General features: G+C 40.2%; 48 non-coding genes across 48 annotated transcripts; all 48 read left to right on the plus strand.

Annotated features, from left to right (window-relative positions):
• Nucleotides 1-334: 334 nt before the first annotated feature.
• Nucleotides 335-453, plus strand: LOC130620014 (5S ribosomal RNA). The gene has a single exon (XR_008980747.1). It is a non-coding gene; the product is annotated as a 5S ribosomal RNA (ribosomal RNA).
• Nucleotides 454-903: 450 nt separating this feature from the next.
• Nucleotides 904-1,022, plus strand: LOC130620016 (5S ribosomal RNA). Its single transcript, XR_008980749.1, has one exon. It is a non-coding gene; the product is annotated as a 5S ribosomal RNA (ribosomal RNA).
• Nucleotides 1,023-1,472: 450 nt separating this feature from the next.
• On the plus strand, nucleotides 1,473-1,591 carry LOC130616156 (5S ribosomal RNA). The gene has a single exon (XR_008977239.1). It is a non-coding gene; the product is annotated as a 5S ribosomal RNA (ribosomal RNA).
• A 450-nt stretch (nucleotides 1,592-2,041) lies between these two features.
• Nucleotides 2,042-2,160, plus strand: LOC130615769 (5S ribosomal RNA). Its single transcript, XR_008976855.1, has one exon. It is a non-coding gene; the product is annotated as a 5S ribosomal RNA (ribosomal RNA).
• A 450-nt stretch (nucleotides 2,161-2,610) lies between these two features.
• On the plus strand, nucleotides 2,611-2,729 carry LOC130614966 (5S ribosomal RNA). The gene has a single exon (XR_008976057.1). It is a non-coding gene; the product is annotated as a 5S ribosomal RNA (ribosomal RNA).
• A 450-nt stretch (nucleotides 2,730-3,179) lies between these two features.
• LOC130620017 (5S ribosomal RNA) lies at nucleotides 3,180-3,298 on the plus strand. The gene has a single exon (XR_008980750.1). It is a non-coding gene; the product is annotated as a 5S ribosomal RNA (ribosomal RNA).
• Nucleotides 3,299-3,748: 450 nt separating this feature from the next.
• Nucleotides 3,749-3,867, plus strand: LOC130617635 (5S ribosomal RNA). The gene has a single exon (XR_008978712.1). It is a non-coding gene; the product is annotated as a 5S ribosomal RNA (ribosomal RNA).
• A 536-nt stretch (nucleotides 3,868-4,403) lies between these two features.
• On the plus strand, nucleotides 4,404-4,522 carry LOC130616651 (5S ribosomal RNA). The gene has a single exon (XR_008977732.1). It is a non-coding gene; the product is annotated as a 5S ribosomal RNA (ribosomal RNA).
• Nucleotides 4,523-4,971: 449 nt separating this feature from the next.
• LOC130620018 (5S ribosomal RNA) lies at nucleotides 4,972-5,090 on the plus strand. The gene has a single exon (XR_008980752.1). It is a non-coding gene; the product is annotated as a 5S ribosomal RNA (ribosomal RNA).
• A 450-nt stretch (nucleotides 5,091-5,540) lies between these two features.
• Nucleotides 5,541-5,659, plus strand: LOC130616418 (5S ribosomal RNA). The gene has a single exon (XR_008977500.1). It is a non-coding gene; the product is annotated as a 5S ribosomal RNA (ribosomal RNA).
• Nucleotides 5,660-6,108: 449 nt separating this feature from the next.
• Nucleotides 6,109-6,227, plus strand: LOC130620019 (5S ribosomal RNA). The gene has a single exon (XR_008980753.1). It is a non-coding gene; the product is annotated as a 5S ribosomal RNA (ribosomal RNA).
• A 450-nt stretch (nucleotides 6,228-6,677) lies between these two features.
• Nucleotides 6,678-6,796, plus strand: LOC130616419 (5S ribosomal RNA). The gene has a single exon (XR_008977501.1). It is a non-coding gene; the product is annotated as a 5S ribosomal RNA (ribosomal RNA).
• Nucleotides 6,797-7,245: 449 nt separating this feature from the next.
• LOC130616657 (5S ribosomal RNA) lies at nucleotides 7,246-7,364 on the plus strand. The gene has a single exon (XR_008977737.1). It is a non-coding gene; the product is annotated as a 5S ribosomal RNA (ribosomal RNA).
• A 450-nt stretch (nucleotides 7,365-7,814) lies between these two features.
• Nucleotides 7,815-7,933, plus strand: LOC130616652 (5S ribosomal RNA). The gene has a single exon (XR_008977733.1). It is a non-coding gene; the product is annotated as a 5S ribosomal RNA (ribosomal RNA).
• A 449-nt stretch (nucleotides 7,934-8,382) lies between these two features.
• Nucleotides 8,383-8,501, plus strand: LOC130616420 (5S ribosomal RNA). Its single transcript, XR_008977502.1, has one exon. It is a non-coding gene; the product is annotated as a 5S ribosomal RNA (ribosomal RNA).
• Nucleotides 8,502-8,950: 449 nt separating this feature from the next.
• Nucleotides 8,951-9,069, plus strand: LOC130616658 (5S ribosomal RNA). Its single transcript, XR_008977739.1, has one exon. It is a non-coding gene; the product is annotated as a 5S ribosomal RNA (ribosomal RNA).
• Nucleotides 9,070-9,519: 450 nt separating this feature from the next.
• On the plus strand, nucleotides 9,520-9,638 carry LOC130615480 (5S ribosomal RNA). The gene has a single exon (XR_008976568.1). It is a non-coding gene; the product is annotated as a 5S ribosomal RNA (ribosomal RNA).
• Nucleotides 9,639-10,088: 450 nt separating this feature from the next.
• LOC130617528 (5S ribosomal RNA) lies at nucleotides 10,089-10,207 on the plus strand. Its single transcript, XR_008978605.1, has one exon. It is a non-coding gene; the product is annotated as a 5S ribosomal RNA (ribosomal RNA).
• A 450-nt stretch (nucleotides 10,208-10,657) lies between these two features.
• Nucleotides 10,658-10,776, plus strand: LOC130616422 (5S ribosomal RNA). Its single transcript, XR_008977503.1, has one exon. It is a non-coding gene; the product is annotated as a 5S ribosomal RNA (ribosomal RNA).
• A 449-nt stretch (nucleotides 10,777-11,225) lies between these two features.
• LOC130616175 (5S ribosomal RNA) lies at nucleotides 11,226-11,344 on the plus strand. The gene has a single exon (XR_008977259.1). It is a non-coding gene; the product is annotated as a 5S ribosomal RNA (ribosomal RNA).
• Nucleotides 11,345-11,794: 450 nt separating this feature from the next.
• On the plus strand, nucleotides 11,795-11,913 carry LOC130620020 (5S ribosomal RNA). Its single transcript, XR_008980754.1, has one exon. It is a non-coding gene; the product is annotated as a 5S ribosomal RNA (ribosomal RNA).
• Nucleotides 11,914-12,753: 840 nt separating this feature from the next.
• LOC130616807 (5S ribosomal RNA) lies at nucleotides 12,754-12,872 on the plus strand. The gene has a single exon (XR_008977887.1). It is a non-coding gene; the product is annotated as a 5S ribosomal RNA (ribosomal RNA).
• A 449-nt stretch (nucleotides 12,873-13,321) lies between these two features.
• On the plus strand, nucleotides 13,322-13,440 carry LOC130615770 (5S ribosomal RNA). Its single transcript, XR_008976856.1, has one exon. It is a non-coding gene; the product is annotated as a 5S ribosomal RNA (ribosomal RNA).
• Nucleotides 13,441-13,890: 450 nt separating this feature from the next.
• Nucleotides 13,891-14,009, plus strand: LOC130615971 (5S ribosomal RNA). The gene has a single exon (XR_008977057.1). It is a non-coding gene; the product is annotated as a 5S ribosomal RNA (ribosomal RNA).
• Nucleotides 14,010-14,459: 450 nt separating this feature from the next.
• Nucleotides 14,460-14,578, plus strand: LOC130615488 (5S ribosomal RNA). Its single transcript, XR_008976577.1, has one exon. It is a non-coding gene; the product is annotated as a 5S ribosomal RNA (ribosomal RNA).
• A 450-nt stretch (nucleotides 14,579-15,028) lies between these two features.
• LOC130616173 (5S ribosomal RNA) lies at nucleotides 15,029-15,147 on the plus strand. The gene has a single exon (XR_008977257.1). It is a non-coding gene; the product is annotated as a 5S ribosomal RNA (ribosomal RNA).
• Nucleotides 15,148-15,597: 450 nt separating this feature from the next.
• On the plus strand, nucleotides 15,598-15,716 carry LOC130617061 (5S ribosomal RNA). Its single transcript, XR_008978140.1, has one exon. It is a non-coding gene; the product is annotated as a 5S ribosomal RNA (ribosomal RNA).
• Nucleotides 15,717-16,165: 449 nt separating this feature from the next.
• LOC130620021 (5S ribosomal RNA) lies at nucleotides 16,166-16,284 on the plus strand. The gene has a single exon (XR_008980755.1). It is a non-coding gene; the product is annotated as a 5S ribosomal RNA (ribosomal RNA).
• A 411-nt stretch (nucleotides 16,285-16,695) lies between these two features.
• Nucleotides 16,696-16,814, plus strand: LOC130616827 (5S ribosomal RNA). Its single transcript, XR_008977907.1, has one exon. It is a non-coding gene; the product is annotated as a 5S ribosomal RNA (ribosomal RNA).
• A 450-nt stretch (nucleotides 16,815-17,264) lies between these two features.
• On the plus strand, nucleotides 17,265-17,383 carry LOC130620022 (5S ribosomal RNA). The gene has a single exon (XR_008980756.1). It is a non-coding gene; the product is annotated as a 5S ribosomal RNA (ribosomal RNA).
• Nucleotides 17,384-17,833: 450 nt separating this feature from the next.
• Nucleotides 17,834-17,952, plus strand: LOC130620023 (5S ribosomal RNA). The gene has a single exon (XR_008980757.1). It is a non-coding gene; the product is annotated as a 5S ribosomal RNA (ribosomal RNA).
• Nucleotides 17,953-18,402: 450 nt separating this feature from the next.
• On the plus strand, nucleotides 18,403-18,521 carry LOC130616455 (5S ribosomal RNA). The gene has a single exon (XR_008977536.1). It is a non-coding gene; the product is annotated as a 5S ribosomal RNA (ribosomal RNA).
• A 450-nt stretch (nucleotides 18,522-18,971) lies between these two features.
• On the plus strand, nucleotides 18,972-19,090 carry LOC130615974 (5S ribosomal RNA). Its single transcript, XR_008977059.1, has one exon. It is a non-coding gene; the product is annotated as a 5S ribosomal RNA (ribosomal RNA).
• A 450-nt stretch (nucleotides 19,091-19,540) lies between these two features.
• Nucleotides 19,541-19,659, plus strand: LOC130616791 (5S ribosomal RNA). Its single transcript, XR_008977871.1, has one exon. It is a non-coding gene; the product is annotated as a 5S ribosomal RNA (ribosomal RNA).
• Nucleotides 19,660-20,109: 450 nt separating this feature from the next.
• On the plus strand, nucleotides 20,110-20,228 carry LOC130620025 (5S ribosomal RNA). The gene has a single exon (XR_008980758.1). It is a non-coding gene; the product is annotated as a 5S ribosomal RNA (ribosomal RNA).
• Nucleotides 20,229-20,678: 450 nt separating this feature from the next.
• LOC130615771 (5S ribosomal RNA) lies at nucleotides 20,679-20,797 on the plus strand. Its single transcript, XR_008976857.1, has one exon. It is a non-coding gene; the product is annotated as a 5S ribosomal RNA (ribosomal RNA).
• A 450-nt stretch (nucleotides 20,798-21,247) lies between these two features.
• LOC130616456 (5S ribosomal RNA) lies at nucleotides 21,248-21,366 on the plus strand. Its single transcript, XR_008977537.1, has one exon. It is a non-coding gene; the product is annotated as a 5S ribosomal RNA (ribosomal RNA).
• A 450-nt stretch (nucleotides 21,367-21,816) lies between these two features.
• On the plus strand, nucleotides 21,817-21,935 carry LOC130615975 (5S ribosomal RNA). Its single transcript, XR_008977060.1, has one exon. It is a non-coding gene; the product is annotated as a 5S ribosomal RNA (ribosomal RNA).
• Nucleotides 21,936-22,385: 450 nt separating this feature from the next.
• Nucleotides 22,386-22,504, plus strand: LOC130616792 (5S ribosomal RNA). Its single transcript, XR_008977872.1, has one exon. It is a non-coding gene; the product is annotated as a 5S ribosomal RNA (ribosomal RNA).
• A 450-nt stretch (nucleotides 22,505-22,954) lies between these two features.
• Nucleotides 22,955-23,073, plus strand: LOC130620026 (5S ribosomal RNA). Its single transcript, XR_008980759.1, has one exon. It is a non-coding gene; the product is annotated as a 5S ribosomal RNA (ribosomal RNA).
• Nucleotides 23,074-23,523: 450 nt separating this feature from the next.
• LOC130617160 (5S ribosomal RNA) lies at nucleotides 23,524-23,642 on the plus strand. Its single transcript, XR_008978238.1, has one exon. It is a non-coding gene; the product is annotated as a 5S ribosomal RNA (ribosomal RNA).
• A 450-nt stretch (nucleotides 23,643-24,092) lies between these two features.
• Nucleotides 24,093-24,211, plus strand: LOC130615976 (5S ribosomal RNA). The gene has a single exon (XR_008977061.1). It is a non-coding gene; the product is annotated as a 5S ribosomal RNA (ribosomal RNA).
• A 450-nt stretch (nucleotides 24,212-24,661) lies between these two features.
• LOC130615977 (5S ribosomal RNA) lies at nucleotides 24,662-24,780 on the plus strand. Its single transcript, XR_008977062.1, has one exon. It is a non-coding gene; the product is annotated as a 5S ribosomal RNA (ribosomal RNA).
• Nucleotides 24,781-25,230: 450 nt separating this feature from the next.
• LOC130615646 (5S ribosomal RNA) lies at nucleotides 25,231-25,349 on the plus strand. Its single transcript, XR_008976733.1, has one exon. It is a non-coding gene; the product is annotated as a 5S ribosomal RNA (ribosomal RNA).
• Nucleotides 25,350-25,799: 450 nt separating this feature from the next.
• LOC130620028 (5S ribosomal RNA) lies at nucleotides 25,800-25,918 on the plus strand. Its single transcript, XR_008980761.1, has one exon. It is a non-coding gene; the product is annotated as a 5S ribosomal RNA (ribosomal RNA).
• Nucleotides 25,919-26,368: 450 nt separating this feature from the next.
• On the plus strand, nucleotides 26,369-26,487 carry LOC130617637 (5S ribosomal RNA). The gene has a single exon (XR_008978713.1). It is a non-coding gene; the product is annotated as a 5S ribosomal RNA (ribosomal RNA).
• A 449-nt stretch (nucleotides 26,488-26,936) lies between these two features.
• LOC130620029 (5S ribosomal RNA) lies at nucleotides 26,937-27,055 on the plus strand. The gene has a single exon (XR_008980762.1). It is a non-coding gene; the product is annotated as a 5S ribosomal RNA (ribosomal RNA).
• Nucleotides 27,056-27,505: 450 nt separating this feature from the next.
• On the plus strand, nucleotides 27,506-27,624 carry LOC130616423 (5S ribosomal RNA). Its single transcript, XR_008977504.1, has one exon. It is a non-coding gene; the product is annotated as a 5S ribosomal RNA (ribosomal RNA).
• Nucleotides 27,625-27,986: the final 362 nt, after the last annotated feature.

A 27,986-nucleotide genomic window follows, 5' to 3' on the forward strand; every position in this document is an offset into this window, starting at 1 on the left:
GGGCTACAATCTTGCTGCAATAAATGCGCCACGTCGCAAATGAATGGATTAAGAGCGTCAGACAAAGAAAATGGCGATGTAGTTACTTTGCTAATTAACTTTGTCATATGAAAATTAAGACTGAAAGTACCCTAGATTGCCTTCGTTGGAACTTTTTACCGGAAATCTTAAAGCGCATTATTGTCGTAAAGAATCGATAGCGCTTAAAAAGAGCTTTCAAATGCACATAAACACGACCTATTTCCGATCACCCAGACAAGAAATATGATCTTTAAAATTTGAACCATTTTCGATGTAATGTGCTAATAAATCGTAGATATCTGCCCGTTTGTTTGTCTACGACCATACCACGATGAACACACCTGTTCTCGTCCGATCACGGAAGTTAAGCATCGTCGGGCCGGGATAGTACTTGGATGGGGGACCGCCTGGGAACTCCCGGTGTCGTAGGCTATTGACTTTTTCACGTCACATTATTTATCATTACGACTGTGACGTATCTTTTTTACGCAATAGCCGCTGAGTAAATCAAGTAAGAGACATGATTAGAAGTTGCTTTCCCTTAAAAAGGGCTACAATCTTGCTGCAATAAATTCGCCACGTCGCAAATGAATGGATTACGAGCGTCAGACAAAGTAAATGGCGATGTACTTACTTTGCTAACTAACTTTGTCATATGAAAATTAAGTCTGAAAGTACCCTAAATTGCCTTCGTTGGAACTTTTTACCGGAAATCTTAAAGCGCATTATTGTCGTAAAGAATCGATAGCGCTTAAAAAGAGCTTTCAAATGCACATAAACACGACCTATTTCCGATCACCCAGACAAGAAATATGATCTTTAAAATTTGAACCATTTTCGATGTAATGTGCTAATAAATCGTAGATATCTGCCTGTTTGTTTGTCTACGACCATACCACGATGAACACACCTGTTCTCGTCCGATCACGGAAGTTAAGCATCGTCGGGCCGGGATAGTACTTGGATGGGGGACCGCCTGGGAACTCCCGGTGTCGTAGGCTATTGACTTTTTCACGTCACATTATTTATCATTACGACTGTGACGTATCTTTTTTACGCAATAGCCGCTGAGTAAATCAAGTAAGAGACATGATTAGAAGTTGCTTTCCCTTAAAAAGGGCTACAATCTTGCTGCAATAAATTCGCCACGTCGCAAATGAATGGATTACGAGCGTCAGACAAAGTAAATGGCGATGTACTTACTTTGCTAACTAACTTTGTCATATGAAAATTAAGTCTGAAAGTACCCTAAATTGCCTTCGTTGGAACTTTTTACCGGAAATCTTAAAGCGCATTATTGTCGTAAAGAATCGATGACGCTTAAAAAGAGCTTTCAAATGCACATAAACACGAACTATTTCCGATCACCCAGTCAAGAATTATGATCTTTAAAATTTGAACCATTTTCGATGTAATGTGCTAATAAATCGTAGATATCTGCCCGTATGTTTGTCTACGACCATACCACGATGAACGCACCTGTTCTCGTCCGATCACGGAAGTTAAGCATCGTCGGGCCGGGATAGTACTTGGATGGCGGACCGCCTGGGAACTCCCGGTGTCGTAGGCTATTGACTTTTTCACGTTACATTATTAATCATTACGACTGTGACGTATCTTTTTTACGCAATAGCCGCTGAGTAAATCAAGAAAGAGACATGATTAGAAGTTGCTTTCCTAGCAAAACGGCTACAATCGTGCTGCAATAAATGCGCCACGTCGCAAATGAATGGATTACGAGCGTCAGACAAAGAAAATGGCGATGTACTTACTTTGCTAACTAACTTTGTCATATGAAAATTAAGTCTGAAAGTACCCTAAATTGCCTTCGTTGGAACTTTTTACCGGAAATCTTAAAGCGCTTTATTGTCGTAAAGAATTGATAGCGCTTAAAAAGATCTTTTAAATGCACATAAACACGAACTATTTCCGATCACCCAGTCAAGAATTATGATCTTTAAAATTTGAACCATTTTCGATGTAATGTGCTAATAAATCGTAGATATCTGCCCGTATGTTTGTCTACGACCATACCACGATGAACACACCTGTTCTCGTCCGATCACGGAAGTTAAGCATCGTCGGGCCGGGATAGTACTTGGATGGGGAACCGCCTGGGAACTCCCGGTGTCGTAGGCTATTGACTTTTTCACGTTACATTATTAATCATTGCGACTGTGACGTATCTTTTTTACGCAATAGCCGCTGAGTAAATCAAGAAAGAGACATGATTAGAAGTTGCTTTCCCAGCAAAACGGCTACAATCGTGCTGCAATAAATGCGCCACGTCGCAAATGAATGGATTACGAGCGTCAGACAAAGAAAATGGCGATGTTCTTACTTTGCTAACTAACTTTGTCATATGAAAATTAAGTCTGAAAGTACCCTAGATTGCATTCGTTGGAACTTTTTACCGGAAATCTTAAAGCGCAATATTGGCGTAAAGAATCGATGACGCTTAAAAAGAGCTTTCAAATGCACATAAACACAAACTATTTCCGATCACCCAGTCAAGAATTATGATCTTTAAAATTTGAACCATTTTCGATGTAATGTGCTAATAAATCGTAGATATCTGTCCGTATGTTTGTCTACGACCATACCACGATGAACGCACCTGTTCTCGTCCGATCACGGAAGTTAAGCATCGTCGGGCCGGGATAGTACTTGGATGGGTGACCGCCTGGGAACTCCCGGTGTCGTAGGCTATTGACTTTTTCACGTTACATTATTAATCATTACGACTGTGACGTATCTTTTTTACGCAATAGCCGCTGAGTAAATCAAGAAAGAGACATGATTAGAAGTTGCTTTCCCAGCAAAACGGCTACAATCGTGCTGCAATAAATGCGCCACGTCGCAAATGAATGGATTACGAGCGTCAGACAAAGAAAATGGCGATGTACTTACTTTGCTAACTAACTTTGTCATATGAAAATTAAGTCTGAAAGTACCCTAAATTGCCTTCGTTGAAACTTTTTACCGGAAATCTTAAAGCGCTTTATTGTCGTAAAGAATCGATAGCGCTTAAAAAGATCTTTCAAATGCACATAAACACGAACTATTTCCGATCACCCAGTCAAGAATTATGATCTTTAAAATTTGAACCATTTTCGATGTAATGTGCTAATAAATCGTAGATATCTGCCCGTATGCTTGTCTACGACCATACCACGATGAACACACCTGTTCTCGTCCGATCACGGAAGTTAAGCATCGTCGGGCCGGGATAGTACTTGGATGGGGGACCGCCTGGGAACTCCCGGTGTCGTAGGCTATTGACTTTTTCACGTTACATTATTAATCATTGCGACTGTGACGTATCTTTTTTACGCAATAGCCGCTGAGTAAATCAAGAAAGAGACATGATTAGAAGTTGCTTTCCCAGCAAAACGGCTACAATCGTGCTGCAATAAATGCGCCACGTCGCAAATGAATGGATTACGAGCGTCAGACAAAGAAAATGGCGATGTACTTACTTTGCTAACTAACTTTGTCATATGAAAATTAAGTCTGAAAGTACCCTAGATTGCATTTGTTGGAACTTTTAACCGGAAATTTTAAAGCGCATGGTTGTCGTAAACAATGGATAGCGCTTAAAAAGAGCTTTCAAATGCACATAAACACGACCTATTTCGGATAAACCAGTCAAGAAATATGATCTTTAAAGCTTAAACCATTTTCGATGTAATGTGCTAATAAATCGTAGATATCTGCCCGTTTGTTTGTCTACGACCATACCACGATGAACTCACCTGTTCTCGCCCGATCACGGAAGTTAAGCATCGTCGGGCCGGGATAGTACTTGGATGGGGGACCGCCTGGAAACTCCTGGTGTCGTAGGCTATTGACTTTTTCACGTTACATTATTTATCATTACGACTGTGACGTATTTGTTTACGCAATAGCCGCTGAGTAAATCAAGTAAGAGACATGATTAGAAGTTGCTTTCCCTTAAAAAGGGCTACAATCTTGCTGCAATAAATGCGCCACGTCGCAAATGAATGGATTAAGAGCGTCAGACAAAGAAAATGGCGATGTAGTTACTTTGCTAATTAACTTTGTCATATGAAAATTAAGACTGAAAGTACCCTAGATTGCCTTCGTTGGAACTTTTTACCGGAAATCTTAAAGCGCATTATTGTCGTAAAGAATCGATAGCGCTTAAAAAGAGCTTTCAAATGCACATAAACACGACCTATTTCCGATCACCCAGACAAGAAATATGATCTTTAAAATTTGAACCATTTTCGATGTAATGTGCTAATAAATCGTAGATATCTGCCCGTTTGTTTGTCTACGACCATACCACGATGAACTCACCTGTTCTCGTCCGATCACGGAAGTTAAGCATCGTCGGGCCGGGATAGTACTGTTTGTTTGTCTACGACCATACCACGATGAACTCACCTGTTCTCGTCCGATCACGGAAGTTAAGCATCGTCGGGCCGGGATAGTACTTGGATGGGGGACCGCCTGGAAACTCCTGGTGTCGTAGGCTATTCACTTTTTCACGTTACATTATTTATCATTACGACGGTGACGTATTTTTTTACGCAATAGCCGCTGAGTAAATCAAGTAAGGGACATGATTAGAAGTTGCTTTCCCTTAAAAAGGGCTACAATCTTGCTGCAATAAATGCGCCACGTCGCAAATGAATGGATTAAGAGCGTCAGACAAAGAAAATGGCGATGTAGTTACTTTGCTAATTAACTTTGTCATATGAAAATTAAGACTGAAAGTACCCTAGATTGCCTTCGTTGGAACTTTTTACCGGAAATCTTAAAGCGCATTATTGTCGTAAAGAATCGATAGCGCTTAAAAAGAGCTTTCAAATGCACATAAACACGACCTATTTCCGATCACCCAGACAAGAAATATGATCTTTAAAATTTGAACCATTTTCGATGTAATGTGCTAATAAATCGTAGATATCTGCCCGTTTGTTTGTCTACGACCATACCACGATGAACACACCTGTTCTCGTCCGATCACGGAAGTTAAGCATCGTCGGGCCGGGATAGTACTTGGATGGGGGACCGCCTGGGAACTCCCGGTGTCGTAGGCTATTGACTTTTTCACGTCACATTATTTATCATTACGACTGTGACGTATCTTTTTTACGCAATAGCCGCTGAGTAAATCAAGTAAGAGACATGATTAGTTGTTGCTTTCCCTTAAAAAGGGCTACAATCTTGCTGCAATAAATGCGCCACGTCGCAAATGAATGGATTAAGAGCGTCAGACAAAGAAAATGGCGATGTAGTTACTTTGCTAATTAACTTTGTCATATGAAAATTAAGTCTGAAAGTACCCCAGATTGCCTTCGTTGGAACTTTTTACCGGAAATCTTAAAGCGCATGGTTGTCGTAAATAATGGATAGCGCTTGAAAAGAGCTTTCAAATGCACATAAACACGACCTATTTCGGATAAACCAGTCAAGAAATATGATCTTTAAAGCTTAAACCACTTTCGATGTAATGTGCTAATAAATCGTAGATATCTGCCCGTTTGTTTGTCTACGACCATACCACGATGAACTCACCTGTTCTCGTCCGATCACGGAAGTTAAGCATCGTAGGGCCGGGATAGTACTTGGATGGGGGACCGCCTGGAAACTCCTGGTGTCGTAGGCTATTGACTTTTTCACGTTACATTATTTATCATTACGACTGTGACGTATTTTTTTACGCAATAGCCGCTGAGTAAATCAAGTAAGAGACATGATTAGAAGTTGCTTTCCCTTAAAAAGGGCTACAATCTTGCTGCAATAAATGCGCCACGTCGCAAATGAATGGATTAAGAGCGTCAGACAAAGAAAATGGCGATGTAGTTACTTTGCTAATTAACTTTGTCATATGAAAATTAAGACTGAAAGTACCCTAGATTGCCTTCGTTGGAACTTTTTACCGGAAATCTTAAAGCGCATTATTGTCGTAAAGAATCGATAGCGCTTAAAAAGAGCTTTCAAATGCACATAAACACGACCTATTTCCGATCACCCAGACAAGAAATATGATCTTTAAAATTTGAACCATTTTCGATGTAATGTGCTAATAAATCGTAGATATCTGCCCGTTTGTTTGTCTACGACCATACCACGATGAACACACCTGTTCTCGTCCGATCACGGAAGTTAAGCATCGTCGGGCCGGGATAGTACTTGGATGGGGGACCGCCTGGGAACTCCCGGTGTCGTAGGCTATTGACTTTTTCACGTCACATTATTTATCATTACGACTGTGACGTATCTTTTTTACGCAATAGCCGCTGAGTAAATCAAGTAAGAGACATGATTAGTTGTTGCTTTCCCTTAAAAAGGGCTACAATCTTGCTGCAATAAATGCGCCACGTCGCAAATGAATGGATTAAGAGCGTCAGACAAAGAAAATGGCGATGTAGTTACTTTGCTAATTAACTTTGTCATATGAAAATTAAGTCTGAAAGTACCCCAGATTGCCTTCGTTGGAACTTTTTACCGGAAATCTTAAAGCGCATGGTTGTCGTAAATAATGGATAGCGCTTGAAAAGAGCTTTCAAATGCACATAAACACGACCTATTTCGGATAAACCAGTCAAGAAATATGATCTTTAAAGCTTAAACCACTTTCGATGTAATGTGCTAATAAATCGTAGATATCTGCCCGTTTGTTTGTCTACGACCATACCACGATGAACTCACCTGTTCTCGTCCGATCACGGAAGTTAAGCATCGTAGGGCCGGGATAGTACTTGGATGGGGGACCGCCTGGAAACTCCTGGTGTCGTAGGCTATTGACTTTTTCACGTTACATTATTTATCATTACGACTGTGACGTATTTTTTTACGCAATAGCCGCTGAGTAAATCAAGTAAGAGACATGATTAGAAGTTGCTTTCCCTTAAAAAGGGCTACAATCTTGCTGCAATAAATGCGCCACGTCGCAAATGAATGGATTAAGAGCGTCAGACAAAGAAAATGGCGATGTAGTTACTTTGCTAATTAACTTTGTCATATGAAAATTAAGTCTGAAAGTACCCCAGATTGCCTTCGTTGGAACTTTTTACCGGAAATCTTAGAGCGCGTGGTTGTCGTAAATAATGGATAGCGCTTGAAAAGAGCTTTCAAATGCACATAAACACGAACTATTTCCGATCACCCAGTCAAGAATTATGATCTTTAAAATTTGAACCATTTTCGATGTAATGTGCTAATAAATCGTAGATATCTACCCGTATGTTTGTCTACGACCATAGCACGATGAACACACCTGTTCTCGTCCGATCACGGAAGTTAAGCATCGTCGGGCCGGGATAGTACTTGGATGGGGGACCGCCTGGGAACTCCCGGTGTCGTAGGCTATTGACTTTTTTACGTTACATTATTTATCATTACGATTGTGACGTATCTTTTTTACGCAATAGCCGCTGAGTAAATCATGTAAGCGACTTGATTAGAAGTTTCTTTCCCTTCAAAACGGCTACGATCTGGCTGCAATTAATGCGCCACGTCGCAAATGAATGGATTACGAGCGTCAGACAAAGAAAATGGCGATGTAGTTAATTTGGTAACTAACTTTGTCATATGAAAATTAAGTCTGAAAGTACCCTTAATTTCCTTCGTTGGAACTTTTTACCGGAAATCTTAAAGCGCATTATTGTCGTAAAGAATCGATAGCGCTTAAAAAGAGCTTTCAAATGCACATAAACACGACCTATTTCCGATCACCCAGACAAGAAATATGATCTTTAAAATTTGAACCATTTTCGATGTAATGTGCTAATAAATCGTAGATATCTGCCCGTTTGTTTGTCTACGACCATACCACGATGAACTCACCTGTTCTCGTCCGATCACGGAAGTTAAGCATCGTCGGGCCGGGATAGTACTTGGATGGGGGACCGCCTGGAAACTCCTGGTGTCGTAGGCTATTGACTTTTTCACGTTACATTATTTATCATTACGACTGTGACGTATTTTTTTACGCAATAGACGCTGAGTAAATCAAGTAAGAGACATGATTAGAAGTTGCTTTCCCATAAAAAGGGCTACAATCTTGCTGCAATAAATGCGCCACGTCGCAAATGAATGGATTAAGAGCGTCAGACAAAGAAAATGGCGATGTAGTTACTTTGCTAATTAACTTTGTCATGTGAAGATTAAGACTGAAAGTACCCTAGATTGCCTTCGTTGGAACTTTTTACCGGAAATCTTAAAGCGCATTATTGTCGTAAATAATGGATAGCGCTTGAAAAGAGCTTTCAAATGCACATAAACACGACCTATTTCGGATAAACCAGTCAAGAAATATGATCTTTAAAGCTTAAACCACTTTCGATGTAATGTGCTAATAAATCGTAGATATCTGCCCGTTTGTTTGTCTACGACCATACCACGATGAACTCACCTGTTCTCGTCCGATCACGGAAGTTAAGCATCGTAGGGCCGGGATAGTACTTGGATGGGGGACCGCCTGGAAACTCCTGGTGTCGTAGGCTATTGACTTTTTCACGTTACATTATTTATCATTACGACTGTGACGTATTTTTTTACGAAATAGCCGCTGAGTAAATCAAGTAAGAGACATGATTAGAAGTTGCTTTCCCTTAAAAAGGGCTACAATCTTGCTGCAATAAATGCGCCACGTCGCAAATGAATGGATTAAGAGCGTCAGACAAAGAAAATAGCGATGTAGTTACTTTGCTAATTAACTTTGTCATATGAAAATTAAGTCTGAAAGTACCCCAGATTGCCTTCGTTGGAACTTTTTACCGGAAATCTTAGAGCGCGTGGTTGTCGTAAATAATGGATAGCGCTTGAAAAGAGCTTTCAAATGCACATAAACACGAACTATTTCCGATCACCCAGTCAAGAATTATGATCTTTAAAATTTGAACCATTTTCGATGTAATGTGCTAATAAATCGTAGATATCTACCCGTATGTTTGTCTACGACCATAGCACGATGAACACACCTGTTCTCGTCCGATCACGGAAGTTAAGCATCGTCGGGCCGGGATAGTACTTGGATGGGGGACCGCCTGGGAACTCCCGGTGTCGTAGGCTATTGACTTTTTTACGTTACATTATTTATCATTACGATTGTGACGTATCTTTTTTACGCAATAGCCGCTGAGTAAATCATGTAAGCGACTTGATTAGAAGTTTCTTTCCCTTCAAAACGGCTACGATCTGGCTGCAATTAATGCGCCACGTCGCAAATGAATGGATTACGAGCGTCAGACAAAGAAAATGGCGATGTAGTTAATTTGGTAACTAACTTTGTCATATGAAAATTAAGTCTGAAAGTACCCTAGATTGCCTTCGTTGGAACTTTTTACCGGAAATCTTAAAGCGCATTATTGTCGTAAAGAATCGATAGCGCTTAAAAAGAGTTTTCCAATGCACATAAACACGACCTATTTCCGATCACCCAGTCAAGAAATATGATCTTTAAAATTTGAACCATTTTCGATGTAATGTGCTAATAAATCGTAGATATCTGCCCGTTTGTTTGTCTACGACCATACCACGATGAACACACCTGTTCTCGTCCGATCACGGAAGTTAAGCATCGTCGGGCCGGGATAGTACTTGGATGGGAAACCGCCTGGGAACTCCCGGTGTCGTAGGCTATTGACTTTTTCACGTTACATTATTTATCATTACGACTGTGACGTATCTTTTTTACGCAATAGCCGCTGAGTAAATCAAGTAAGAGACATGATTAGAAGTTTCTTTCCCTTAAAAAAACCTACAATCTTGCTGCAATAAATTCGCCACGTCGCAAATGAATGGATTACGAGCGTCAGACAAAGTAAATGGCGATGTACTTACTTTGCTAACTAACTTTGTCATATGAAAATTAAGTCTGAAAGTACCCTAAATTGCCTTCGTTGGAACTTTTTACCGGAAATCTTAAAGCGCATTATTGTCGTAAAGAATCGATAGCGCTTAAAAAGAGCTTTCAAATGCACATAAACACGACCTATTTCCGATCACCCAGACAAGAAATATGATCTTTAAAATTTGAACCATTTTCGATGTAATGTGCTAATAAATCGTAGATATCTGCCCGTTTGTTTGTCTACGACCATACCACGAGGACCACACCTGTTCTCGTCCGATCACGGACGTTAAGCATCGTCGGGCCGGGATAGTACTTGGATGGGGGACCGCCTGGGAACTCCCGGTGTCGTAGGCTATTGACTTTTTCACGTCACATTATTTATCATTACGACTGTGACGTATCTTTTTTACGAAATAGCCGCTGAGTAAATCAAGTAAGAGACATGATTAGAAGTTGCTTTCCCTTAAAAAGGGCTACAATCTTGCTGCAATAAATGCGCCACGTCGCAAATGAATGGATTAAGAGCGTCAGACAAAGAAAATGGCGATGTAGTTACTTTGCTAATTAACTTTGTCATATGAAAATTAAGTCTGAAAGTACCCCAGATTGCCTTCGTTGGAACTTTTCACCGGAAATCTTAAAGCGCATGGTTGTCGTAAATAATGGATAGCGCTTGAAAAGAGCTTTCAAATGCACATAAACACGACCTATTTCGGATAAACCAGTCAAGAAATATGATCTTTAAAGCTTAAACCATTTTCGATGTAATGTGCTAATAAATCGTAGATATCTGCCCGTTTGTTTGTCTACGACCATACCACGATGAACTCACCTGTTCTCGTCCGATCACGGAAGTTAAGCATCGTAGGGCCGGGATAGTACTTGGATGGGGGACCGCCTGGAAACTCCTGGTGTCGTAGGCTATTGACTTTTTCACGTTACATTATTTATCACTACGACTGTGACGTATTTTTTTACGCAATAGCCGCTGAGTAAATCAAGTAAGAGACATGATTAGAAGTTGCTTTCCCTTAAAAAGGGCTACAATCTTGCTGCAATAAATGCGCCACGTCGCAAATGAATGGATTAAGAGCGTCAAACAAAGAAAATGGCGATGTAGTTACTTTGCTAATTAACTTTGTCATATGAAAATTAAGTCTGAAAGTACCCCAGATTGCCTTCGTTGGAACTTTTTACCAGAAATCTTAAAGCGCATGGTTGTCGTAAATAATGGATAGCGCTTGAAAAGAGCTTTCAAATGCACATAAACACGAACTATTTCCGATCACCCAGTCAAGAATTATGATCTTTAAAATTTGAACCATTTTCGATGTAATGTGCTAATAAATCGTAGATATCTACCCGTATGTTTGTCTACGACCATACCACGATAAACACACCTGTTCTCGTCCGATCACGGAAGTTAAGCATCGTCGGGCCGGGATAGTACTTGGATGGGGGACCGCCTGGGAACTCCCGGTGTCGTAGGCTATTGACTTTTTCACGTTACATTATTTCTCATTACGATTGTGACGTATCTTTTTTACGCAATAGCCGCTGAGTAAATCATGTAAGCGACTTGATTAGAAGTTTCTTTCCCTTCAAAACGGCTACGATCTGGCTGCAATTAATGCGCCACGTCGCAAATGAATGGATTACGAGCGTCAGACAAAGAAAATGGCGATGTAGTTAATTTGGTAACTAACTTTGTCATATGAAAATTAAGTCTGAAAGTACCCTAAATTGCCTTCGTTGGAACTTTTTACCGGAAATCTTAAAGCGCATTATTGTCGTAAAGAATCGATAGCGCTTAAAGAGAGCTTTCAAATGCACATAAACACGAACTATTTCCGATCACCCAGTCAAGAATTATGATCTTTAAAATTTGAACCATTTTCGATGTAATGTGCTAATAAATCGTAGATATCTGCCCGTATGTTTGTCTACGACCATACCACGATGAACACACCTGTTCTCGTCCGATCACGGAAGTTAAGCATCGTCGGGCCGGGATAGTACTTGGATGGGGGACCGCCTGGGAACTCCCGGTGTCGTAGGCTATTGACGTTTTCACGTTACATTATTTCTCATTACGATTGTGACGTATCTTTTTTACGCAATAGCCGCTGAGTAAATCATGTAAGCGACTTGATTAGAAGTTTCTTTCCCTTCAAAACGGCTACGATCTGGCTGCAATTAATGCGCCACGTCGCAAATGAATGGATTACGAGCGTCAGACAAAGAAAATGGCGATGTAGTTAATTTGGTAACTAACTTTGTCATATGAAAATTAAGTCTGAAAGTACCCTAAATTGCCTTCGTTGGAACTTTTTACCGGAAATCTTAAAGCGCATTATTGTCGTAAAGAATCGATAGCGCTTAAAGAGAGCTTTCAAATGCACATAAACACGTTACATTATTTCTCATTACGATTGTGACGTATCTTTTTTACGCAATAGCCGCTGAGTAAATCAAGTAAGAGACATGATTAGAAGTTGTTTTTTACGCAATAGCCGCTGAGTAAATCAAGAAAGACACATGATTAGAAGTTGTTTTCCCAGCAAAACGGCCACAATCATGCTGCAATAAATGCGCCACGTCGCAAATGAATGGATTACGAGCGTCAGACAAAGAAAATGGCGATGTACTTACTTTGGTAACTAACTTTGTCATATGAAAATTAAGTCTGAAAGTACCCTAGATTGCATTCGTTGGAACTTTTTACCGGAAATCTTAAAGCGCATGGTTGTCGTAAATAATGGATAGCGCTTAAAAAGAGCTTTCAAATGCACATAAACACGACCTATTTCGGATAAACCAGTCAAGAAAAATGATCTTTAAATCTTAAACCATTTTCGATGTAATGTGCTAATAAATCGTAGATATCTGCCCGTTTGTTTGTCTACGACCATACCACGATGAACACACCTGTTCTCGTCCGAGCACGGAAGTTAAGCATCGTCGGGCCGGGATAGTACTTAGATGGGGGACCGCCTGGAAACTCCTGGTGTCGTAGGCTATTGACTTTTTCACGTTACATTATTTATCATTACGACTGTGACGTATTTTTTTACGCAATAGCCGCTGAGTAAATCAAGTAAGAGACATGATTAGAAGTTGCTTTCCCTTAAAAAGGGCTACAATCTTGCTGCAATAAATGCGCCACGTCGCAAATGAATGGATTAAGAGCGTCAGACAAAGAAAATGGCGATGTAGTTACTTTCCTAATTAACTTTGTCATATGAAAATTAAGTCTGAAAGTACCCTAGATTGCCTTCGTTGGAACTTTTTACCGGAAATCTTAAAGCGCATTATTGTCGTAAAGAATCGATAGCGCTTAAAAAGAGTTTTCCAATGCACATAAACACGACCTATTTCCGATCACCCAGTCAAGAAATATGATCTTTAAAATTTGAACCATTTTCGATGTAATGTGCTAATAAATCGTAGATATCTGCCCGTTTGTTTGTCTACGACCATACCACGATGAACACACCTGTTCTCGTCCGATCACGGAAGTTAAGCATCGTCGGGCCGGGATAGTACTTGGATGGGGAACCGCCTGGGAACTCCCGGTGTCGTAGGCTATTGACTTTTTCACGTTACATTATTTATCATTACGACTGTGACGTATCTTTTTTACGCAATAGCCGCTGAGTAAATCAAGTAAGAGACATGATTAGAAGTTTCTTTCCCTTAAAAAAACCTACAATCTTGCTGCAATAAATTCGCCACGTCGCAAATGAATGGATTACGAGCGTCAGACAAAGTAAATGGCGATGTACTTACTTTGCTAACTAACTTTGTCATATGAAAATTAAGTCTGAAAGTACCCTAAATTGCCTTCGTTGGAACTTTTTACCGGAAATCTTAAAGCGCATTATTGTCGTAAAGAATCGATAGCGCTTAAAAAGAGCTTTCAAATGCACATAAAAACGAACTATTTCCGATCACCCAGTCAAGAATTATGATCTTTAAAATTTGAACCATTTTCGATGTAATGTGCTAATAAATCGTAGATATCTGCCCGTATGTTTGTCTACGACCATACCACGATGAACACACCTGTTCTCGTCCGATCACGGAAGTTAAGTATCGTCGGGCCGGGATAGTACTTGGATGGGGGACCGCCTGGGAACTCCCGGTGTCGTAGGCTATTGACTTTTTCACGTTACATTATTTATCATTACGACTGTGACGTATCTTTTTTACGCAATAGCCGCTGAGTAAATCAAGAAAGAGACATGATTAGAAGTTGCTTTCCCAGCAAAACGGCTACAATCGTGCTGCAATATATGCACCACGTCGCAAATGAATGGATTACGAGTGTCAGACAAAGAAAATGGCGATGTAGTTACTTTGCTAATTAACTTTGTCATATGAAAATTAAGTCTGAAAGTAGCCTAGATTGCCTTCGTTGGAACTTTTTACAGGAAATCTTAAAGCGCATGGTTGTCGTAAATAATGGATAGCGATTGAAAAGAGCTTTCAAATGCACATAAACACGAACTATTTCCGATCACCCAGTCAAGAATTATGATCTTTAAAATTTGAACCATTTTCGATGTAATGTGCTAATAAATCGTAGATATCTACCCGTATGTTTGACTACGACCATACCACGATGAACACACCTGTTCTCGTCCGATCACGGAAGTTAAGCATCGTCGGGCCGGGATAGTACTTGGATGGGGGACCGCCTGGGAACTCCCGGTGTCGTAGGCTATTGACTTTTTCACGTTACATTATTTATCATTACGATTGTGACGTATCTTTTTTACGCAATAGCCGCTGAGTAAATCATGTAAGCGACTTGATTAGAAGTTTCTTTCCCTTCAAAACGGCTACGATCTGGCTGCAATTAATGCGCCACGTCGCAAATGAATGGATTACGAGCGTCAGACAAAGAAAATGGCGATGTAGTTAATTTGGTAACTAACTTTGTCATATGAAAATTAAGTCTGAAAGTACCCTAAATTGCCTTCGTTGGAACTTTTTACCGGAAATCTTAAAGCGCATTATTGTCGTAAAGAATCGACAGCGCTTAAAGAGAGCTTTCAAATGCACATAAACACGAACTATTTCCGATCACCCAGTCAAGAATTATGATCTTTAAAATTTGAACCATTTTCGATGTAATCTGCTAATAAATCGTAGATATCTGCCCGTATGTTTGTCTACGACCATACCACGAAGAACACACCTGTTCTCGTCCGATCACGGAAGTTAAGCATCGTCGGGCCGGGATAGTACTTGGATGGGGGACCGCCTGGGAACTCCCGGTGTCGTAGGCTATTGACTTTTTCACGTTACATTATTAATCATTACGACTGTGACGTATCTTTTTTACGCAATAGCCGCTGAGTAAATCAAGAAAGAGACATGATTAGAAGTTGTTTTCCCAGCAAAACGGCCACAATCATGCTGCAATAAATGCGCCACGTCGCAAATGAATGGATTACGAGCGTCAGACAAAGAAAATGGCGATGTACTTACTTTGGTAACTAAATTTGTCATATGAAAATTAAGTCTGAAAGTACCCTAGATTGCATTCGTTGGAACTTTTTACCGGAAATCTTAAAGCGCATGGTTGTCGTAAATAATAGATAGCGCTTCAAAAGAGCTTTCAAATGCACATAAACACGACCTATTTCGGATAAACCAGTCAAGGAAAATGATCTTTAAATCTTAAACCACTTTCGATGTAATGTGCTAATAAATCGTAGATATCTGCCCGTTTGTTTGTCTACGACCATACCACGATGAACACACCTGTTCTCGTCCGAGCACGGAAGTTAAGCATCGTCGGGCCGGAATAGTACTTAGATGGGGGACCGCCTGGAAACTCCTGGTGTCGTAGGCTATTGACTTTTTCACGTTACATTATTTATCATTACGACTGTGACGTATTTTTTTACGCAATAGCCGCTGAGTAAATCAAGTAAGAGACATGATTAGAAGTTGCTTTCCCTTAAAAAGGGCTACAATCTTGCTGCAATAAATGCGCCACGTCGCAAATGAATGGATTAAGAGCGTCAGACAAAGAAAATGGCGATGTAGTTACTTTCCTAATTAACTTTGTCATATGAAAATTAAGTCTGAAAGTACCCCAGACTGCCTTCGTTGGAACTTTTTACCGGAAATCTTAAAGCGCATGGTTGTCGTAAATAATGGATAGCGCTTGAAAAGAGCTTTCAAATGCACATAAACACGAACTATTTCCGATCACCCAGTCAAGAATTATGATCTTTAAAATTTGAACCATTTTCGATGTAATGTGCTAATAAATCGTAGATATCTACCCGTATGTTTGTCTACGACCATACCACGATGAACACACCTGTTCTCGTCCGATCACGGAAGTTAAGCATCGTCGGGCCGGGATAGTACTTGGATGGGGGACCGCCTGGGAACTCCCGGTGTCGTAGGCTATTGACTTTTTCACGTTACATTATTTATCATTACGATTGTGACGTATCTTTTTTACGCAATAGCCGCTGAGTAAATCATGTAAGCGACTTGATTAGAAGTTTCTTTCCCTTCAAAACGGCTACGATCTGGCTGCAATTAATGCGCCACGTCGCAAATGAATGGATTACGAGCGTCAGACAAAGAAAATGGCGATGTAGTTAATTTGGTAACTAACTTTGTCATATGAAGATTAAGTCTGAAAGTACCCTAAATTGCCTTTGTTGGAACTTTTACCGGAAATCTTAAAGCGCATTATTGTCGTAAAGAATCGATAGCGCTTAAAGAGAGCTTTCAAATGCACATAAACACTTAATCTTAAACCACTTTCGATGTAATGTGCTAATAAATCGTAGATATCTGCCCGTATGTTTGTCTACGACCATACCACGAGGAACACACCTGTTCTCGTCCGATCACGGAAGTTAAGCATCGTCGGGCCGGGATAGTACTTGGATGGGGAACCGCCTGGGAACTCCCGGTGTCGTAGGCTATTGACTTTTTCACGTTACATTATTAATCATTACGACTGTGACGTATCTTTTTTACGCAATAGCCGCTGAGTAAATCAAGTAAGAGACATGATTAGAAGTTGCTTTCTATTAAAAAGGGCTACAATCTTGCTGCAATAAATGCGCCACGTCGCAAATGAATGGATTAAGAGCGTCAGACAAAGAAAATGGCGATGTAGTTACTTTCCTAATTAACTTTGTCATATGAAAATTAAGTCTGAAAGTACCCCAGACTGCCTTCGTTGGAACTTTTTACCGGAAATCTTAAAGCGCATGGTTGTCGTAAATAATGGATAGCGCTTGAAAAGAGCTTTCAAATGCACATAAACACGAACTATTTCCGATCACCCAGTCAAGAATTATGATCTTTAAAATTTGAACCATTTTCGATGTAATGTGCTAATAAATCGTAGATATCTACCCGTATGTTTGTCTACGACCATACCACGATGAACACACCTGTTCTCGTCCGATCACGGAAGTTAAGCATCGTCGGGCCGGGATAGTACTTGGATGGGGGACCGCCTGGGAACTCCCGGTGTCGTAGGCTATTGACTTTTTCACGTTACATTATTTATCATTACGATTGTGACGTATCTTTTTTACGCAATAGCCGCTGAGTAAATCATGTAAGCGACTTGATTAGAAGTTTCTTTCCCTTCAAAACGGCTACGATCTGGCTGCAATAAATGCGCCACGTCGCAAATGAATGGATTAAGAGCGTCAGACAAAGAAAATGGCGATGTAGTTACTTTCCTAATTAACTTTGTCATATGAAAATTAAGTCTGAAAGTACCCCAGACTGCCTTCGTTGGAACTTTTTACCGGAAATCTTAAAGCGCATGGTTGTCGTAAATAATGGATAGCGCTTGAAAAGAGCTTTCAAATGCACATAAACACGAACTATTTCCGATCACCCAGTCAAGAATTATGATCTTTAAAATTTGAACCATTTTCGATGTAATGTGCTAATAAATCGTAGATATCTACCCGTATGTTTGTCTACGACCATACCACGATGAACACACCTGTTCTCGTCCGATCACGGAAGTTAAGCATCGTCGGGCCGGGATAGTACTTGGATGGGGGACCGCCTGGGAACTCCCGGTGTCGTAGGCTATTGACTTTTTCACGTTACATTATTTATCATTACGATTGTGACGTATCTTTTTTACGCAATAGCCGCTGAGTAAATCATGTAAGCGACTTGATTAGAAGTTTCTTTCCCTTCAAAACGGCTACGATCTGGCTGCAATTAATGCGCCACGTCGCAAATGAATGGATTACGAGCGTCAGACAAAGAAAATGGCGATGTAGTTAATTTGCTAATTAACTTTGTCATATGAAAATTAAGTCTGAAAGTACCCTAGATTGCCTTCGTTGAAACTTTTTACCGGAAATCTTAAAGCGCATTATTGTCGTAAAGAATCGATAGCGCTTAAAAAGAGCTTTCAAATGCACATAAACACGACCTATTTCCGATCACCCAGTCAAGAAATATGATCTTTAAAATTTGAACCATTTTCGATGTAATGTGCTAATAAATCGTAGATATCTGCCCGTTTGTTTGTCTACGACCATACTACGATGAACACACCTGTTCTCGTCCGATCACGGAAGTTAAGCATCGTCGGGCCGGGATAGTACTTGGATGGGGAACCGCCTGGGAACTCCCGGTGTCGTAGGCTATTGACTTTTTCACGTTACATTATTTATCATTACGACTGTGACGTATCTTTTTTACGCAATAGCCGCTGAGTAAATCAAGTAAGAGACATGATTAGAAGTTTCTTTCCCTTAAAAAAACCTACAATCTTGCTGCAATAAATTCGCCACGTCGCAAATGAATGGATTACGAGCGTCAGACAAAGTAAATGGCGATGTACTTACTTTGCTAACTAACTTTGTCATATGAAAATTAAGTCTGAAAGTACCCTAAATTGCCTTCGTTGGAACTTTTTACCGGAAATCTTAAAGCGCATTATTGTCGTAAAGAATCGATAGCGCTTAAAAAGAGCTTTCAAATGCACATAAAAACGAACTATTTCCGATCACCCAGTCAAGAATTATGATCTTTAAAATTTGAACCATTTTCGATGTAATGTGCTAATAAATCGTAGATATCTGCCCGTATGTTTGTCTACGACCATACCACGATGAACACACCTGTTCTCGTCCGATCACGGAAGTTAAGTATCGTCGGGCCGGGATAGTACTTGGATGGGGGACCGCCTGGGAACTCCCGGTGTCGTAGGCTATTGACTTTTTCACGTTACATTATTTATCATTACGACTGTGACGTATCTTTTTTACGCAATAGCCGCTGAGTAAATCAAGAAAGAGACATGATTAGAAGTTGCTTTCCCAGCAAAACGGCTACAATCGTGCTGCAATAAATGCGCCACGTCGCAAATGAATGGATTACGAGCGTCAGACAAAGAAAATGGCGATGTACTTAGTTTGCTAACTAACTTTGTCATATGAAAATTAAGTCTGAAAGTACCCTAAATTGCCTTCGTTGGAACTTTTTACCGGAAATCTTAAAGCGCATTATTGTCGTAAAGAATCGATAGCGCTTAAAAAGAGCTTTCAAATGCACATAAAAACGAACTATTTCCGATCACCCAGTCAAGAATTATGATCTTTAAAATTTGAACAATTTTCGATGTAATGTGCTAATAAATCGTAGATTTCTGCCCGCATGTTTGTCTACGACCATACCACGATGAACACACCTGTTCTCGTCCGATCACGGAAGTTAAGCATCGTCGGGCCGGGATAGTACTTGAATAGGGGACCGCCTGGGAACTCCCGGTGTCGTAGGCTATTGACTTTTTCACGTTACATTATTTATCATTACGACTGTGACGTATCTTTTTTACGCAATAGCCGCTGAGTAAATCAAGAAAGAGACATGATTAGAAGTTGCTTTTCCAGCAAAACGGCTACAATCGTGCTGCAATGAATGCGCCACGTCGCAAATGAATGGATTACGAGTGTCAGACAAAGAAAATGGCGATGTACTTAGTTTGCTAACTAACTTTGTCATATGAAAATTAAGTCTGAAAGTAGCCTAGATTGCCTTCGTTGGAACTTTTTACCGGAAATCTTAAAGCGCATGGTTGTCGTAAATAATGGATAGCGCTTGAAAAGAGCTTTCAAATGCACATAAACACGAACTATTTCCGATCACCCAGTCAAGAATTATGATCTTTAAAATTTGAACCATTTTCGATGTAATGTGCTAATAAATCGTAGATATCTACCCGTATGTTTGTCTACGACCATACCACGATGAACACACCTGTTCTCGTCCGATCACGGAAGTTAAGCATCGTCGGGCCGGGATAGTACTTGGATGGGGGACCGCCTGGGAACTCCCGGTGTCGTAGGCTATTGACTTTTTCACGTTACATTATTTATCATTACGACTGTGACGTATCTTTTTTACGCAATAGCCGCTGAGTAAATCAAGAAAGAGACATGATTAGAAGTTGCTTTCCCAGAAAAACGGCTACAATCGTGCTGCAATAAATGCGCCACGTCGCAAATGAATGGATTAAGAGCGTCAGACAAAGAAAATGGCGATGTAGTTACTTTCCTAATTAACTTTGTCATATGAAAATTAAGTCTGAAAGTACCCCAGACTGCCTTCGTTGGAACTTTTTACCGGAAATCTTAAAGCGCATGGTTGTCGTAAATAATGGATAGCGCTTGAAAAGAGCTTTCAAATGCACATAAACACGAACTATTTCCGATCACCCAGTCAAGAATTATGATCTTTAAAATTTGAACCATTTTCGATGTAATGTGCTAATAAATCGTAGATATCTACCCGTATGTTTGTCTACGACCATACCACGATGAACACACCTGTTCTCGTCCGATCACGGAAGTTAAGCATCGTCGGGCCGGGATAGTACTTGGATGGGGAACCGCCTGGGAACTCCCGGTGTCGTAGGCTATTGACTTTTTCACGTTACATTATTTATCATTACGATTGTGACGTATCTTTTTTACGCAATAGCCGCTGAGTAAATCATGTAAGCGACTTGATTAGAAGTTTCTTTCCCTTCAAAACGGCTACGATCTGGCTGCAATTAATGCGCCACGTCGCAAATGAATGGATTACGAGCGTCAGACAAAGAAAATGGCGATGTAGTTAATTTGCTAATTAACTTTGTCATATGAAAATTAAGTCTGAAAGTACCCTAGATTGCCTTCGTTGAAACTTTTTACCGGAAATCTTAAAGCGCATTATTGTCGTAAAGAATCGATAGCGCTTAAAAAGAGCTTTCAAATGCACATAAACACGACCTATTTCCGATCACCCAGTCAAGAAATATGATCTTTAAAATTTGAACCATTTTCGATGTAATGTGCTAATAAATCGTAGATATCTGCCCGTTTGTTTGTCTACGACCATACTACGATGAACACACCTGTTCTCGTCCGATCACGGAAGTTAAGCATCGTCGGGCCGGGATAGTACTTGGATGGGGAACCGCCTGGGAACTCCCGGTGTCGTAGGCTATTGACTTTTTCACGTTACATTATTTATCATTACGACTGTGACGTATCTTTTTTACGCAATAGCCGCTGAGTAAATCAAGTAAGAGACATGATTAGAAGTTTCTTTCCCTTAAAAAAACCTACAATCTTGCTGCAATAAATTCGCCACGTCGCAAATGAATGGATTACGAGCGTCAGACAAAGTAAATGGCGATGTACTTACTTTGCTAACTAACTTTGTCATATGAAAATTAAGTCTGAAAGTACCCTAAATTGCCTTCGTTGGAACTTTTTACCGGAAATCTTAAAGCGCATTATTGTCGTAAAGAATCGATAGCGCTTAAAAAGAGCTTTCAAATGCACATAAAAACGAACTATTTCCGATCACCCAGTCAAGAATTATGATCTTTAAAATTTGAACCATTTTCGATGTAATGTGCTAATAAATCGTAGATATCTGCCCGTATGTTTGTCTACGACCATACCACGATGAACACACCTGTTCTCGTCCGATCACGGAAGTTAAGTATCGTCGGGCCGGGATAGTACTTGGATGGGGGACCGCCTGGGAACTCCCGGTGTCGTAGGCTATTGACTTTTTCACGTTACATTATTTATCATTACGACTGTGACGTATCTTTTTTACGCAATAGCCGCTGAGTAAATCAAGAAAGAGACATGATTAGAAGTTGCTTTCCCAGCAAAACGGCTACAATCGTGCTGCAATAAATGCGCCACGTCGCAAATGAATGGATTACGAGCGTCAGACAAAGAAAATGGCGATGTACTTAGTTTGCTAACTAACTTTGTCATATGAAAATTAAGTCTGAAAGTACCCTAAATTGCCTTCGTTGGAACTTTTTACCGGAAATCTTAAAGCGCATTATTGTCGTAAAGAATCGATAGCGCTTAAAAAGAGCTTTCAAATGCACATAAAAACGAACTATTTCCGATCACCCAGTCAAGAATTATGATCTTTAAAATTTGAACAATTTTCGATGTAATGTGCTAATAAATCGTAGATTTCTGCCCGCATGTTTGTCTACGACCATACCACGATGAACACACCTGTTCTCGTCCGATCACGGAAGTTAAGCATCGTCGGGCCGGGATAGTACTTGAATAGGGGACCGCCTGGGAACTCCCGGTGTCGTAGGCTATTGACTTTTTCACGTTACATTATTTATCATTACGACTGTGACGTATCTTTTTTACGCAATAGCCGCTGAGTAAATCAAGAAAGAGACATGATTAGAAGTTGCTTTTCCAGCAAAACGGCTACAATCGTGCTGCAATGAATGCGCCACGTCGCAAATGAATGGATTACGAGTGTCAGACAAAGAAAATGGCGATGTACTTAGTTTGCTAACTAACTTTGTCATATGAAAATTAAGTCTGAAAGTAGCCTAGATTGCCTTCGTTGGAACTTTTTACCGGAAATCTTAAAGCGCATGGTTGTCGTAAATAATGGATAGCGCTTGAAAAGAGCTTTCAAATGCACATAAACACGAACTATTTCCGATCACCCAGTCAAGAATTATGATCTTTAAAATTTGAACCATTTTCGATGTAATGTGCTAATAAATCGTAGATATCTACCCGTATGTTTGTCTACGACCATACCACGATGAACACACCTGTTCTCGTCCGATCACGGAAGTTAAGCATCGTCGGGCCGGGATAGTACTTGGATGGGGGACCGCCTGGGAACTCCCGGTGTCGTAGGCTATTGACTTTTTCACGTTACATTATTTATCATTACGATTGTGACGTATCTTTTTTACGCAATAGCCGCTGAGTAAATCATGTAAGCGACTTGATTAGAAGTTTCTTTCCCTTCAAAACGGCTACGATCTGGCTGCAATTAATGCGCCACGTCGCAAATGAATGGATTACGAGCGTCAGACAAAGAAAATGGCGATGTAGTTAATTTGCTAATTAACTTTGTCATATGAAAATTAAGTCTGAAAGTACCCTAGATTGCCTTCGTTGGAACTTTTTACCGGAAATCGTAAAGCGCATTATTGTCGTAAAGAATCGATAGCGCTTAAAAAGAGCTTTCAAATGCACATAAACACGACCTATTTCCGATCACCCAGTCAAGAAATATGATCTTTAAAATTTGAACCATTTTCGATGTAATGTGCTAATAAATCGTAGATATCTGCCCGTTTGTTTGTCTACGACCATACCACGATGAACACACCTGTTCTCGTCCGATCACGGAAGTTAAGCATCGTCGGGCCGGGATAGTTCTTTGATGGGGAACCGCCTGGGAACTCCCGGTGTCGTAGGCTATTGACTTTTTCACGTTACATTATTTATCATTACGACTGTGACGTATCTTTTTTACGCAATAGCCGCTGAGTAAATCAAGTAAGAGACATGATTAGAAGTTTCTTTCCCTTAAAAAAACCTACAATCTTGCTAAAATAAATTCGCCACGTCGCAAATGAATGGATTACGAGCGTCAGACAAAGTAAATGGCGATGTACTTACTTTGCTAACTAACTTTGTCATATGAAAATTAAGTCTGAAAGTACCCTAAATTGCCTTCGTTGGAACTTTTTACCGGAAATCTTAAAGCGCATTATTGTCGTAAAGAATCGATAGCGCTTAAAAAGAGCTTTCAAATGCACATAAAAACGAACTATTTCCGATCACCCAGTCAAGAATTATGATCTTTAAAATTTGAACCATTTTCGATGTAATGTGCTAATAAATCGTAGATATCTGCCCGTATGTTTGTCTACGACCATACCACGATGAACACACCTGTTCTCGTCCGATCACGGAAGTTAAGTATCGTCGGGCCGGGATAGTACTTGGATGGGGGACCGCCTGGGAACTCCCGGTGTCGTAGGCTATTTACTTTTTCACGTTACATTATTTATCATTACGACTGTGACGTATCTTTTTTACGCAATAGCCGCTGAGTAAATCAAGTAAGAGACATGATTAGAAGTTTCTTTCCCTTAAAAAAACCTACAATCTTGCTGCAATAAATTCGCCACGTCGCAAATGAATGGATTACGAGCGTCAGACAAAGTAAATGGCGATGTACTTACTTTGCTAACTAACTTTGTCATATGAAAATTAAGTCTGAAAGTACCCTAAATTGCCTTCGTTGGAACTTTTTACCGGAAATCTTAAAGCGCATTATTGTCGTAAAGAATCGATAGCGCTTAAAAAGAGCTTTCAAATGCACATAAAAACGAACTATTTCCGATCACCCAGTCAAGAATTATGATCTTTAAAATTTGAACCATTTTCGATGTAATGTGCTAATAAATCGTAGATATCTGCCCGTATGTTTGTCTACGACCATACCACGATGAACACACCTGTTCTCGTCCGATCACGGAAGTTAAGTATCGTCGGGCCGGGATAGTACTTGGATGGGGGACCGCCTGGGAACTCCCGGTGTCGTAGGCTATTGACTTTTTCACGTTACATTATTTATCATTACGACTGTGACGTATTTTTTTTACGCAATAGCCGCTGAGTAAATCAAGAAAGAGACATGATTAGAAGTTGCTTTCCCAGCAAAACGGCTACAATCGTGCTGCAATAAATGCGCCACGTCGCAAATGAATGGATTACGAGCGTCAGACAAAGAAAATGGCGATGTACTTAGTTTGCTAACTAACTTTGTCATATGAAAATTAAGTCTGAAAGTACCCTAAATTGCCTTCGTTGGAACTTTTTACCGGAAATCTTAAAGCGCATTATTGTCGTAAAAAATCGATAGCGCTTAAAAAGAGCTTTCAAATGCACATAAAAACGAACTATTTCCGATCACCCAGTCAAGAATTATGATCTTTAAAATTTGAACAATTTTCGATGTAATGTGCTAATAAATCGTAGATATCTGCCCGCATGTTTGTCTACGACCATACCACGATGAACACACCTGTTCTCGTCCGATCACGGAAGTTAAGCATCGTCGGGCCGGGATAGTACTTGAATGGGGGACCGCCTGGGAACTCCCGGTGTCGTAGGCTATTGACTTTTTCACGTTACATTATTTATCATTACGACTGTGACGTATCTTTTTTACGCAATAGCCGCTGAGTAAATCAAGAAAGAGACATGATTAGAAGTTGCTTTCCCAGCAAAACGGCTACAATCGTGCTGCAATAAATGCGCCACGTCGCAAATGAATGGATTACGAGCGTCAGACAAAGAAAATGGCGATGTACTTACTTTGCTAACTAACTTTGTCATATGAAAATTAAGTCTGAAAGTACCCTAAATTGCCTTCGTTGAAACTTTTTACCGGAAATCTTAAAGCGGTTTATTGTCGTAAAGAATCGATAGCGCTTAAAAAGATCTTTCAAATGCACATAAACACGAACTATTTCCGATCACCCAGTCAAGAATTATGATCTTTAAAATTTGAACCATTTTCGATGTAATGTGCTAATAAATCGTAGATATCTGCCCGTATGCTTGTCTACGACCATACCACGATGAACACACCTGTTCTCGTCCGATCACGGAAGTTAAGCATCGTCGGGCCGGGATAGTACTTGGATGGGGGACCGCCTGGGAACTCCCGGTGTCGTAGGCTATTGACTTTTTCACGTTACATTATTAATCATTGCGACTGTGACGTATCTTTTTTACGCAATAGCCGCTGAGTAAATCAAGAAAGAGACATGATTAGAAGTTGCTTTCCCAGCAAAACGGCTACAATCGTGCTGCAATAAATGCGCCACGTCGCAAATGAATGGATTACGAGCGTCAGACAAAGAAAATGGCGATGTACTTACTTTGCTAACTAACTTTGTCATATGAAAATTAAGTCTGAAAGTACCCTAGATTGCATTCGTTGGAACTTTTAACCGGAAATTTTAAAGCGCATGGTTGTCGTAAACAATGGATAGCGCTTAAAAAGAGCTTTCAAATGCACATAAACACGACCTATTTCGGATAAACCAGTCAAGAAATATGATCTTTAAAGCTTAAACCATTTTCGATGTAATGTGCTAATAAATCGTAGATATCTGCCCGTTTGTTTGTCTACGACCATACCACGATGAACTCACCTGTTCTCGCCCGATCACGGAAGTTAAGCATCGTCGGGCCGGGATAGTACTTGGATGGGGGACCGCCTGGAAACTCCTGGTGTCGTAGGCTATTGACTTTTTCACGTTACATTATTTATCATTACGACTGTGACGTATTTGTTTACGCAATAGCCGCTGAGTAAATCAAGTAAGAGACATGATTAGAAGTTGCTTTCCCTTAAAAAGGGCTACAATCTTGCTGCAATAAATGCGCCACGTCGCAAATGAATGGATTAAGAGCGTCAGACAAAGAAAATGGCGATGTAGTTACTTTGCTAATTAACTTTGTCATATGAAAATTAAGACTGAAAGTACCCTAGATTGCCTTCGTTGAAACTTTTTACCGGAAATCTTAAAGCGCATTATTGTCGTAAAGAATCGATAGCGCTTAAAAAGAGCTTTCAAATGCACATAAACACGACCTATTTCCGATCACCCAGACAAGAAATATGATCTTTAAAATTTGAACCATTTTCGATGTAATGTGCTAATAAATCGTAGATATCTGCCCGTTTGTTTGTCTACGACCATACCACGATGAACACACCTGTTCTCGTCCGATCACGGAAGTTAAGCATCGTCGGGCCGGGATAGTACTTGGATGGGGGACCGCCTGGGAACTCCCGGTGTCGTAGGCTATTGACTTTTTCACGTCACATTATTTATCATTACGACTGTGACGTATCTTTTTTACGCAATAGCCGCTGAGTAAATCAAGTAAGAGACATGATTAGTTGTTGCTTTCCCTTAAAAAGGGCTACAATCTTGCTGCAATAAATGCGCCACGTCGCAAATGAATGGATTAAGAGCGTCAGACAAAGAAAATGGCGATGTAGTTACTTTGCTAATTAACTTTGTCATATGAAAATTAAGTCTGAAAGTACCCCAGATTGCCTTCGTTGGAACTTTTTACCGGAAATCTTAAAGCGCATGGTTGTCGTAAATAATGGATAGCGCTTGAAAAGAGCTTTCAAATGCACATAAACACGACCTATTTCGGATAAACCAGTCAAGAAATATGATCTTTAAAGCTTAAACCACTTTCGATGTAATGTGCTAATAAATCGTAGATATCTGCCCGTTTGTTTGTCTACGACCATACCACGATGAACTCACCTGTTCTCGTCCGATCACGGAAGTTAAGCATCGTAGGGCCGGGATAGTACTTGGATGGGGGACCGCCTGGAAACTCCTGGTGTCGTAGGCTATTGACTTTTTCACGTTACATTATTTATCATTACGACTGTGACGTATTTTTTTACGCAATAGCCGCTGAGTAAATCAAGTAAGAGACATGATTAGAAGTTGCTTTCCCTTAAAAAGGGCTACAATCTTGCTGCAATAAATGCGCCACGTCGCAAATGAATGGATTAAGAGCGTCAGACAAAGAAAATGGCGATGTAGTTACTTTGCTAATTAACTTTGTCATATGAAAATTAAGTCTGAAAGTACCCCAGATTGCCTTCGTTGGAACTTTTTACCGGAAATCTTAGAGCGCGTGGTTGTCGTAAATAATGGATAGCGCTGGAAAAGAGCTTTCAAATGCACATAAACACGAACTATTTCCGA

The sequence above is a fragment of the Hydractinia symbiolongicarpus genome, chromosome 11 (genome assembly GCF_029227915.1).
Source record: "Hydractinia symbiolongicarpus strain clone_291-10 chromosome 11, HSymV2.1, whole genome shotgun sequence".
Lineage (NCBI taxonomy): Eukaryota > Metazoa > Cnidaria > Hydrozoa > Anthoathecata > Hydractiniidae > Hydractinia > Hydractinia symbiolongicarpus.